We start from the raw sequence: 12,322 nt of genomic DNA on the forward strand, positions 1-12,322 counted from the left end.
TCGTGTTGGATCAGCAGTTCCAGGAGATCATTTACAGTTGGCGACTTCAGCCCCAGTCATTTAGAAGAGGAATATGTAGGCAAGGGAAGTTGAACAACTTGCCCAAAGCCACACAGCTTTAAAGCTGCAAAGCCAAGGTCAAAGCTAGATCTCCTGGTTGTTGTTTTCATTTTTTGAAATTATATATTATTTTTATTTATTGTAAATTTATTTATTGTAATGATAGTTTCCATATTTAAAAATTAAATTGATTGCTCATTTTAAAATATTTTCATATTCTTCATTTTTATTATCTATTTGACATCTCCCAGTTTTTTGTTTGTTTGTTGTTTTATTGTTTTTAGGGGGGGGAGAGTGAGAGAGAGAGAGAAACATGCATTTGTTGTTCCACTTATTTATGCATTTATTGGCTGCTCTGACTGGAGACTGAACCTGCAGCCTTGGCGAATTGAGACGACGCTCTAACCAACTGAGCTAGTTGGCCAGGGCTAGATCTCCTGTTTTTAATACTATGGTTCCTGCATAAAAGATCCCAAACCCCAGACTAAAGAGTTGAGATGAGATGTGACAGGTAACAAGGAGTCATGATAAATCACTGCCTAGGGAAGGAACATGGTGAGCGGGGTGTTTGTGGAAGGACAATGATGTGTGAATCAGAAAGGCAGAGTCTGAAGAGAGGGGATCGTTGGGGGCCAGCAGCAATCTATGGGCATGTGGTTAATTAGGGCCTGGACCAGATTGCTGGCTCTGAAATTAGACAGGAAAGAACCATGGAGAGACATGGCATTCCTCATTCTCACACCACACTTTCTCCAATTTCCTTCTGTCTGTTCCTTAGAATTCACCTCATTTACCTTCAGGCTTATTTGTGGATACAACCCAGCACAAACTCTGGCCAACTTGCAGCCCTTTTAGATAGTTTCTTTGCTAGGCCATGCTCTATATTTTTCAGAGCCAGTGCTTTACCCACTGGGAATTAAAAGGAATCAGACTCACTAGAAACTATGAGTGGCTCTGAACTTAATGCTTTTTCTACAAATGATGTGGTCTTTAAATAGAAAGTTGAGAAATAGAGGGGCCTGAGAGTATGTCACCCCAATGCCTCTCTTTGTTCCCCACTTCTGGCACCTCTGACACTCCCTCAAGCCTCCTGTTCCCTTTGCTCCTAGGGGACAGCGTCTGCATTCATTCAGCACAAGATGGGAGACATCCATTCAGACCACTAGGACTGAAAGAAGCCTTGGGAGTCACCCAAACTAAGCCCTCTGGGACCAGGGAACATAGGTGGCTAAAGGTGAAAACAAGACTAGGTGTCCTCATGCCCTCTCTGAATTACAACCTTCCTCTCCTTCCCGCTTCCTAAAATGCAGCCTGCAATAAAGTTCTGAAATTAAAACATTTTTTTTTTAGTTTAAAACTGTACTAAACACATGCACACACACACACACGCGCACACACACACAGATTAGAGTCAAAAGAAGGAGATAAAAGTATGGTAAATTCATAGAAATTCAAATTCCACCTTAAATACAATTAACTGAATAGCATCCTTTAAGTCGAATTACTTTAAGGAGGGGGAACATGAAGAACTTTTCCCCTATGTTAGATCTGCCACCAGAAGGGATTGGTCCACACATGCTTTCCTTTAGCTCCTTCTCTCAAAACTGCATGTTACTCCTTGTACTTGTGTCACTCTCCCTTCAAGACCAAACCCGCAGAAAGGAAAAGGCCTTATCTCATGTATCTTGTACACCTCGTGGTTCTTTGTATTATTTTTGGCACATTGTTTGTTCTTCATAAGGTTTTGGCACGGTGTTTACTCGTCATAAACATTTTCGGAATGACAGTGCATAAAATAACCTGCATCCTACATTTTTGCAACTTTTACCTTGGCGACTAAAGGAGAAAGGTCAAATAGCAAAATGAGTGAGCCACATCGACTGGAGACGCTAAGCGCCCGCATTTTAAAGGCAAACACCTTAGGAAGTTGGGGGCTCAGACATACAACTCAGAAATCCAAGGCACACACATGAGTCTGAAACAGTTGAATCAAGTCTTTTGAAACAAGCTAAAAATTCAACCCACGGCAATTTTGGCAGAATCTAACAAAAGGTCAAATTGCATGTAAGCCATTTTCCCTTTCTATAATCAATGTGTTGTTCTGAGTAAAAAAAAAACCACACAAAACCAACAAACAAAACACCCCCAGACCCTCAGGATTGGGTTTTCTGACAATATTTGTAAGAAACTGCGGGCTTGCTTTTCTGTAAAAGCGAGAGGGGCAGAGCAGCTTTCTGGACTCTTCTCAGAGGCTTCAACTAAAAAGTGAAATGAGCGCTGGTGCCAGTAATTGAAAGTGAGAAAAATTATGCCAAGCCCTTGACACCAGCTGCAGCAATTAAGTGAGCACCTGCTTTATGCGTCATCTGCTGCCACCCCCTCCCTGCTTCATTCAGGCTGGTTTCTGGGGTGGTTTTTTGGGGTTTTTTTTAGAGAATAAATGCATCTAATTGCACAAACCCACCCTTTTCTTTCTTTTCTTTGGCTATCAACTGGGCAAACTGAGTGGCATGAAGATCTCAACAAGGACAGGGTAGTGAAGGTATGTCTAGAACCCAGAGTTTCAGGGAATGTTGGGGGCAAGTGCAACCCTAGCAGTCAGCTCTAATATGAGAGAACTGATGTATGTACGCTGCTTGCACTAAGCAATAGAGCTCACCATCCCAAGGAGACCCCACAGATGAAGATGTGGATTGGATTTCCGGAGGCAAGATTTCTATTGGCTTCATCCTGAACCTTAGCTATGTAACAAAAGCAAGTTCTGCAGAGATTTAGGATAGAAAAAAGACATCATCAAATAGTTCTAGACTGTTATCAGTGCAGGGCTAGACTGAGCATCCAATGAGATATGAAAGAAGTAACAGTGAGTTATAAGTAGAAAGGATTATGCAATGTGAAGCAGGTATTAAAGTTTAAAATGTTCATCCAAATCCATCCAGTAGAAACCAAATAATAGGCATATTTGTCCCTTGGAAGTGAATTAGCATTTTCCTTGTGCCCTGAGCTATCATTTCCTCTTCTCCCTTTTGTCTCGTCTGTAAAAGCTAGCTAATGATGCCTCTTACATCAGAGGGGACTGGGCAGCTTAAATAAGACTAAATGAGATAATGTATGTGAAGCACCTTGCTCCATGCCTTGTACATAAAAGACACTTAATAAATGTGAATTTATTTCAAGGAGAAAATCATGCACATTATCCTGAGAAGTCTTCCCGCTTATAGCCCATCAGTAGATGCTTCACATTAAATTACACATTTCCAAGAGAGAAAAATGAAGAGGTCACCCTCAATAGGACATCATCAGTGAAGCCAGCTGCTTCTCATGGGGAGAAAAGAGACGTGAAACAAAGACATCCATCCTTCAATCTGTCGGTGTCAGAGTAGCAATTGCTCTCTTCCCATACTGATTACTACCACTCTGTTCTCCTGGGGAGAATGTTAAAGCTGCTTTCGAATTCCCTCTAACACAGCCAGACGAGACCAGCAAAAGAGAGATCCTAAGAGTGGAGCAAGAACTTTCGGGTACAGACAAGAAGTTCCTTGAGGGCAGTGACCCTTGTTCTCAAGAATGTACCCCGGTTCTACCACTTACTTGTTATGTGCTACTAAGTAAGTTACTTCCCCTGTCCAAAACTCAGCTTCATCTGTAAAATAAAGGTGATGATGAGCTGTTACGGCAGAAACAATGTGTTCAACAAACCACTTCCTTTTCCACATGGTCATATACCTCATGGACATTTCCCAGACTCCCTTGCAGTTAGGTAGGGCCATGCGACTGAGTTCTGGCCAGTGGAATATTGGCAGAAGTGATGCATTCCACATCCAGGCTTAGACCTTAAGAAACCTCCCATGGGATCCTACCTAAGTGCATTCTCTTCCTCTCCCTTCATCTGTTGACAGGATGCAGAGACCAGAGGGGGACTCCAAGGGCAGGATGCAGAGTCCAGGGGAGGGCTCCAAGGTCCTGGGGCTGGTGGGGACATGAGCAAGCAATCAGCCTTTACCACATCAAGTCACTGAGGTTTGGAGGGTGTTTGTTATGGCAGTTAGCCTACCCTGACTAATGCAGCAATGGTGAGGGTCAAACAAGAAATTGATTTATAAGCACAGTGTCAGGAACATAGTAAATGTTTAGTAATAGCTATTTATTATTATGTGATATCTGCCCTGCTTCAGATACGTAGACTTTTCTCTCCAATGCTATTTCTTCCCCCTGACCCAGTGACCATGGCATCTCTGTATGTCTAGCCCTGCTTTGTCTTTAAGCCTGATCACAATGTTAATGTGATACTCCTCTGGACATTGCTCTCCTAAGAGCATTTCCTTACAAAAAAATATGGGACAGAGGCGGTGCTTCTATGGAATGATAATGGTTCTGAAATGAGTCAGAGTCATGAGGCAGTCCAATTGGCACTGCTCATCACAGCTCCATTTCTCCCTTCCCTGCTTTTCCGTGTGAAGGCTACAGGGCTGAGAGTTAAATTAGGTTGAGAACTGACTCCGATGAGCAGCACAATCTGCTCCACTGGAGACAACATTTCATAAAAACTGTTTCTGCCGAATTTTTATGAAACTTCCAAATTTTAATTAGAAACTGGAGAAGCAGATGGGTGGCAAAAGGAATTTAAGGTAATGAGGAAGCAAGTGCTCATACCGTAAGGTTCAAACCAAGAGCCATGTGGCTAGCTGGCCACTTAATCAGGATAATGTAGAAGTTCTGGGCCCCCAGCATTTCCTTCATTGCACGTTGGCAATGCCTGATAGGTTGTTCATAGCAACCTTTCACAATTACATGTCACTTTACATAATCTATCTTAATGTTCCCAATTCACCTGCAAGGTAGGATTGTAAGTATGGACCTCAAGGCTCCACAAAATTAAGTGATCTGCACAAGATCACACAGCTGTTAAAGGACAGAACAAGGACTCTTCACATGTCCTGGCTTAAGGGTTCTTTCCACTACACCACAATTGCTTCCGCCATTAGTAAAGCTTTATTTCTTTGGGTTAAATGCATCTCCTAATTAATTGATCATTCACATGAAATCTTACCTAAATTTTAGTGTATAAGCGGAGTTTGGGGAAGTAGACGCAAAGCCCTAGAAATACAGTCTGAAAGCCACTAGGTTAAAGCATCTGTCCACCGTTTCAATGCACATGGCCTTGGAGGAACCTCTTGCTGTCATTCATACTCCGTGTCCTGCCAGATCATTTTTTACCACCTGAGACAAGGAGATAGAACAACAGACCCAGGTTAAAGGGCCCTGTCAATATATGGCAAGGTGGGAAGGAAAGAAAGAGAAGAATAAAGGGTAAAGGAAACAACTTTACAACCTACTTCAGGTTTGCTCTGCCTATGGAAGGAATCAAATTCTTCTGTAGCTAATAAATATTGTGATTCCTGAACACTGGTGCTTTAAAGTGACAATTTAAAAAGAAAATCCCAATCCAAGAAAGCCTTATAACACCTTAAAGTGTGATCTTTATATTCTAGAAATATTAGAATCCCTTGTACTTGTCAAAGTATACTTTTCAAAAAATTGAAAACATAAATATCTGACATGTGTTTTATTCTATATTTATATGAACACATGTTGGAGATTTATTCAACTCATTAGTGAAGGAGAGGGAAGCTGGTTCCAAAGAGAATTAGAGGAACTAGAATCATATAGGCATTGGAGAAAAAATGTTGGAATAAGACAATTGGATTAGATATAAAATTGGCTAATGTCCTACAGGCAATAGAACCATATCTTGATAATTATGTATCCTGCCTTTCAGAATTCATATACTTCTCTACAGGGCACAAGTCTACTAGTGCAGAAGTAACTTTGATCAACAGTAAGCAGAAATTCAAGCAAAGGTTCACTCCTCAGCCCAGCTCATTTTTAATCCTTGGGCACGCCTGTAAACAGTGTTCCTCTATGACTCTCAGAAGACACCCTGACCTCCCTTTGCTTTCTTTCCAAGTTTTGAGTCCCGGTGGCTCAAGTTGGGCTCAGGCAAGTCAAATTTTTTCTAATTCAAATTTGAAGTTGTCTTTGAATGTGTGAGTTTGTTCAAAGAATAAGAAAAGAAAAGAAATGGAATTAACATTTGTATTAGTCTGCCAGGACTTCCAGAACAAAATATCCCAGACTGGGTGGCTTAAACAACAGAAATTTATTCTCTTAAAATTCTGGAGGCTGGAAGTCTGAGATCGAAGTGTCAGCAGGTTTGGTTTCTCCTGAGGCTTCTCTCCTTGGCTTGTAGATGGCTGTCTGCTCACTGTGTTCTCACATTGCCCCTTGAGATGAAAGGTGCTATAGGCTTATCTTCTGGGCAGCAGCATCTAAAGAAGCCAAGGAGACTAAATCACAGGAGCAGCCAGTGCTATGAGAATTAGGATTTCAGAGACCAGAGAAAGTGAGGGAAACCAACCACCGAATTCCCCAAATTCCTGAGAGCTTCAAGATGCAAGAGAAAAGATACAAGCAGCTGACTTTACTGGGATTGGTGGAGGAAAAGCCTGAAAGGATCCTGATGAGTTGGGAGAGACCATCTGAGGAGCCTCACGCATTCCCTCACTCCCTTCTTCAAGCCCTCCCTCACTGCTCACTCATTCATATTTATTGAGCTCCTCCTGTGGCCAGCACTACCAGGTGCTGGAGGATTTACAACTACCAAGGGTCCCTTTCTTCATTCTCCCATGAGGCCCTTTTTTAGGAACAATAGTGTCTCCCACCTCCACGCTTGCAAAAAAAATTTTTTTTAATTTCCTTACTGCCCAGCCGGGCATGGCTCAGCGGTTGAGCATTAACCTGGGATCCAGGCGATCAGGGTTCGATTCCCAGTCGGGGCACATGCCCAGGTTGCGGGCTCGCTCAATGACTCTCTCATCATTGATGTTTCTATCTCTGTCTTTCCCTCTCCTTTCCTCTCTCTGAAATCAATAAAGATATATATATTTTTTTAAAATTTTCTTACTAAGAAATGATGAATTAATTTTTCATTCTCCTGGGTTCAAATCCTAGGCTAGGTTTATGATCTATTTATTTCACCTCTCTAGCCTCAGTTTCCTTATCTGAAAAATGGACTGATGCCTACCTCACAGAGTTAAGGGAAATAAATGGTACAATGTAATAGACATATGAAGGTTCTTCAAAATGCTTAATACACAAGCAAGACCCAGTGAAGGGGATCACAGTATGTCACTCCAAGAGATCCAACTATTTTTAGGATTGTTTTGAGCTGAAATTAATTAACTCTTTTCCCTTTCCCTTCCTGTCTAGAAGCAGGACATAAGTTTCCCTTTGTAAAGGTAACATAAAGCTCCATTTGTAAACGTGTGTCCCCAATACAACTTTTATAAGAGTTGTAAGTTTTACTAACTTACAACTCTTATTTACCATACATTTTCTAGCCACCTTCCCATAACTTACCCACCTGGGGTGGAGGAGTATAGCCTGGGTCAGGAAGCCAATCATTCTACTCTGTTCTCGCCCTCCTCAGGCCTGGTTTCTCCTCTCATCCCTCCTTCCTCAGTCATTCTGACAACCTCAGGAGGGGGGCTCTTATCAAGGTACCTTGAATAGTGGGAGAAAGATCAGAATAACAATAATAGCTTACTATATGCTAAGTATTTTCTACATTATCTCATTTCTTCTTTATAGTCATCTATGACTATAATTATCTCCATTCTACAGATGAGGAAACCTTAGGAAGAGGGTGTAAAATCTTGTACTGATAAATGGCAGTCAGGTCTTGAATTGTGACCTCCTCACTAGATTGCATTGTACTGGGTTGGGATGGCCTGAGGGGTCTCCCAGGTACCCCCAAGTATCCCCAGAGAGCCTCTGGAGCCAGAGCTGGGTCAGCCTCAGTTGTTTCCGTGCCTTGTATTAACAAACGATACTGTACAGACATTTTACACAATACTTGCCTCACATGGACAAGGCCTCAAGAATTTTCCATAATTTCATATATATCAAAAGTAAGGAATCACATGATAAACAATTTGGAAACAGACGTGAGTTTGAAGTCAAACTAAATGACCTTGGGCAAGTCATTTAATCTCTGTGAGCTTTTGTTTCCTCATCTGAAAAGTGAGGATGATATTGCCTCACTTGAAAGGCAGGTAAGATGACTGATTGAGCATCTGTCCTATAGGAAGCCCAGCACGTATTGGTTCCCCCATCTTTCTCGATCGAATGCTGGGAGGGGGAGGGGCAGTGCCACACGTGGGGCCAGGAGAGGGGCTGGTGCAGAAGCTTGATGCTTCCCACTGTTCATGCCCATCCTATGGTCACTAATCCTACAGTCATCACCAGTTCCGTCATTCCCTTGCCATTTTCTGGGGTCAAATTCCAAGCTTCTTGGGTCATCATTCCAACCGAAACTAATGGGTGTAATACAGGCCACAAGTCACAGGCAGCACTGGAACGCTCTTAGTTCCAATAGAATGAGAGTATAAAGCCAGACGAAACAAAACAGAGTCTTTCTACAGGGATAAGACCAAAGCAAAAGCCTGAAATCCAACATCATGAAGTTCAATTTTCCAAAGCATGTTTTCCCTTTTAATTTCAGAATCTTAAACCAAAGCAAACCAAAAGCAGTTAATGGTCTCCTTGAAATAATGAAGAAGTGTCTGTTTTAAGAAAAAATGACTGCTAATAACTAGCTTGGGAGTAATTCAGGCACAAAACAGCAGCAGAAGAAAGGAAAATAATCATTTTTTCAACTTTATAGTCCAATAACCAAGTCCCATGCTAAGGCAACACCTATCAGAACTACCCCAAATTATAATTCTGGCTCAATTATGTTCACTCTGCCCATGACTTAGAATTACGTTTGCTTTCTTCCCAAATAGCTTTCTCTTTTTTTGCTACTCATGTCTAGCCAATAGGAAGAGTGGCCTACCATTGCCTTGCCTGAATTTTTGGTGTTTGGTTCTGAAAAATTCAAATATACTTCCAGAGAAAATGCTAAATAGCTAAAATCATACTTTATCAAAAATATTTTGGGATCATTTGCTTCTATATACTTTAAACATTGCCATATGCATTTTTGCTTAACTGCAGTACATGTGTCTACCACACACAAAAGGAGAAAAACAGTCTCGCTAAGCTTTGATTTTTACAAGATATTTCTGAGAAGAGAAATTCACAAATTATAGAATGTTAATGCTATAAAAATGGAGAAACTGAGGCCTAAGGAAATAAAATGCGTTGTCCAAGGCCACACAGCTTCTCCACAGTTCCTGCCAGAGGATATCTGTCGGTTTGTTTTGGATTTTGTATGAAGAGTATTCAGCTTCCCTGAGTTAATGGATTATGGATTATTGTTCAGAAAAATGCACAAAGGAGTTTTTTTATGTTCCCCCCCTATGAGAACTTCTTTATTCCTTCTCAGTGGGAATGCTGAGAGCATTTGAAGCAGGACAATTCTTCGTTGTGTGTAGAGGTCCCAAGTTTCAGGATGTCAGCATCTTCAGTCCAGCAGTTGCAGCCAGGGTAACAGCAGCAATGTCCCCTTGCAACACCTCCTAGGAGGGCAGTAGTGCTATGAGTTGATACCCATAGCACCTGATGGGGATTCTAAGAGCAAAATGATGAGAAGTCCTCACCCCCCTCCCTACCCTAGATACTCTCCTCACTAAATAATCATCCATTCTGTCTTCGCAAGGTTTCTCCATCATCCAGGAATAGCCACTAGTGATGTTTATCCACCCACCAGCTTCAAGCGTGTCATGCAACATGAAGCAGGAGGCAAGTATGCCCAACGCTTTTAGAACTCAAGGGCCTAAATAGCTCCGTACCTGTGGATGTGCTCAACTTTTAAAAGCCTCAATATCCAGGTAGCGCTCCAGACCAAAATAAATAAGAACCTCTACGGATGTGATGAAGCATTAAGGATTTTTTAATCCTCTCCTGAGGGTATTTTTTTCCATTGCTTTTCCAGTGAGAGTAGGAGAGAGAGAGAGAGAGAGAGAGAGACAGACATCGATGTGAGAGGCCGGGGATTGAGCCTGCAGCCAAGGTACATGCCGTTGGCCGGAATAGAACCTGGGACTCTTCGATTCACAGGCCAACACTCTAACCACTGAGCCAAACCAGCTAGGACCATTAAGAATTTTTTTAAACCCCTCAGGCAATTCCAAAGTGCAGCCACGTTTGAGAATGGGTGCATTAAAACACCTTTTTGATGTTCTCACAATATGCATTTCTAAGTTAAAAAACAATCTTTCCCATGGTAATTCCCAATGTCTTCCTTTAAATGCTGAAAAATGCGAAAGATATTTTAACCTGGAATCTTGCCATCTCCTCTATCTACTCCCATTTATATCTGCATTCATGCCTCAATCGCATAATTATCCTTTAGGGAGACCAGATTTTGCCACATTTGCCACTAAAAATTTTTTGTACAAAAGGAAGTGGGGAATTTTTGGTGAGGAAGGGGTTAAGATGATAGCCTAGTTGCATGCTGGGAATTGTAGTCCAATAGCAGTGACTTATCAGTGAAGCACTGTGGGCTTCCAAAGAGGTGCCCAGTACCCCACATTCTACACAGCCTTTTGGAGAGGCAGTGTCCAGTAGTGGCTAATACCGTGGACATCAGAGTCAGAACACCTCGGTCAGACCTCAGTGCCACATCTTACTAGGTGCAGAACTCTGGGCAAACTACTTAACCTCCTAGGCCTAAGTTTCCTTTTCTATAAATATAGAGGAAATAATAATACAAATATGTAGCCCATGGGATTGTTATGAAGATTAAATGAATTAATATATATAAAGTGTTCAGAACAGCAGCTGGCACATAACATGCATCCTGTAAGTGTCAGCTTTCATTATTATTGCCTTCTCAACTTCTCCCTTGACCAAAGTTCTATTCTCTTGGACCATAAACGTTGAAAATCCCCCAATTCCACAGTCAGGATGTAAGAGTTTAGCAGTCCTGTGAGAAATGATCATTATCTATTTGTTTAAATGGTTCTCTGGTCATTTCTCTTTAAAATCATGAGGCTGGGTTTGGGGTGATAGGCTAGGGCAGAGGGAAATGATATTAGCTAACAGACCCTGGCACGCATCCCTCAGTGAGTGTCCCTTGGCTTTGTCTGTCCAGCAATCCATCCTCTCTGCTTCTGGTAGGGGCACTGAAGTTTCCTTTGGGGACCCACTCCTCTCTCATCGTGTGCACTCTTGGTAGAATTGCCACTAAGGTGCCCTGCTTCCTCATGGCAAATAGGCAAGCACCTGACCCAGCTCAGCTCATTGGACTCTCTCCTCTGGGAAGGAACATGAGGATAAGAACTGATTAGAGTGTATTCACCTGAAGAGATTGCCCATTAGTTCCCGCCACCTAGATCCCCAAGCTCCCACAAGTTTATCCATTTCTGAAGCCTGGTTGGACAGTCCTTCCTTGAATTCTGTGAACCACTGCCTCACCAAGGCAATAAGGCCCTTGTATGTTTAGGTTGGCAAGAGTCCATGTCTGTCACTTTCTACCAAAGTATCCTAAGTGACACACTACTTTCAAGTAATCTTTAAGATCTGGTTCTCTGCTCACTGCCCTGTCCCCACTTCTCATCCAATTTTTGTCCAGTTATCAGTAGCTGACTGCCTTCACTGTGACATGCCTTTTACATGCATTATCACCAATTCTAATATCAACAATGCAAAGATGGCATTACTTCTATTTTATCAATGTAGAAAATGAGGAACAGAGAAGTTAAGCAACTTGCCCAAGGTCACACAGTTGGTAAATAACAGAAAGAATATTCCAACATGTCTAATTGTTGCCCTCAATCAGCAAGTGGAATTTATTGGAATTGAGATCAACATTTCTGTGCCATTTCACAGAAATGGGTGAAGATCTTTAGTGTCCTCTGAGGCAGTGTTTCCTCTTCCTTCTTTCCTTCCTTCCTCCCGCCCTCCCTTTCTTTCTTTTTGTCATAAACTGTAAGAAACATTTTATATCACAACCCTGCACACACACAGATAAACACAACGGAAACAAAGTTTTCATAAAGCAATACCTACTCTTATTGGTGCAATACAGTCCAATTTTGGATTCAAAACTATTTCATTCTTTAAAAAAAAAAAATGTGTTTATTGACTTGGGAGAGAGAGGAAGGGGGTAGGAGAGAGAGACGTCGATTTGTTGTTCCACTTATTTATGCATTCATTGGTTGCTTCTTGTATGTGCCCTGACCTGGCATTGAACCTGCAACCTTGGCTCATTGGGATGACATTCTAACCAACTGAGCTACCAAGCCAGGATCAAAAC

The 12,322-nt window shown here is 41.8% G+C and overlaps 1 long non-coding RNA gene across 1 annotated transcript in view; it reads right to left on the reverse strand.

Annotated features, from left to right (window-relative positions):
* Positions 1-7,493: 7,493 nt before the first annotated feature.
* LOC107543296 (uncharacterized) overlaps positions 7,494-12,322 on the reverse strand; it is a 37,761-nt gene continuing 32,932 nt past the window's right edge. The window contains exon 5 of the long non-coding RNA XR_015715639.1: positions 7,494-7,623. This is a non-coding gene — a long non-coding RNA (uncharacterized LOC107543296). The remainder of the gene's footprint in view (positions 7,624-12,322) is intronic.

Source organism: Miniopterus natalensis, chromosome 14 (assembly GCF_054644295.1).
Source record: "Miniopterus natalensis isolate mMinNat1 chromosome 14, mMinNat1.hap1, whole genome shotgun sequence".
Lineage (NCBI taxonomy): Eukaryota > Metazoa > Chordata > Mammalia > Chiroptera > Miniopteridae > Miniopterus > Miniopterus natalensis.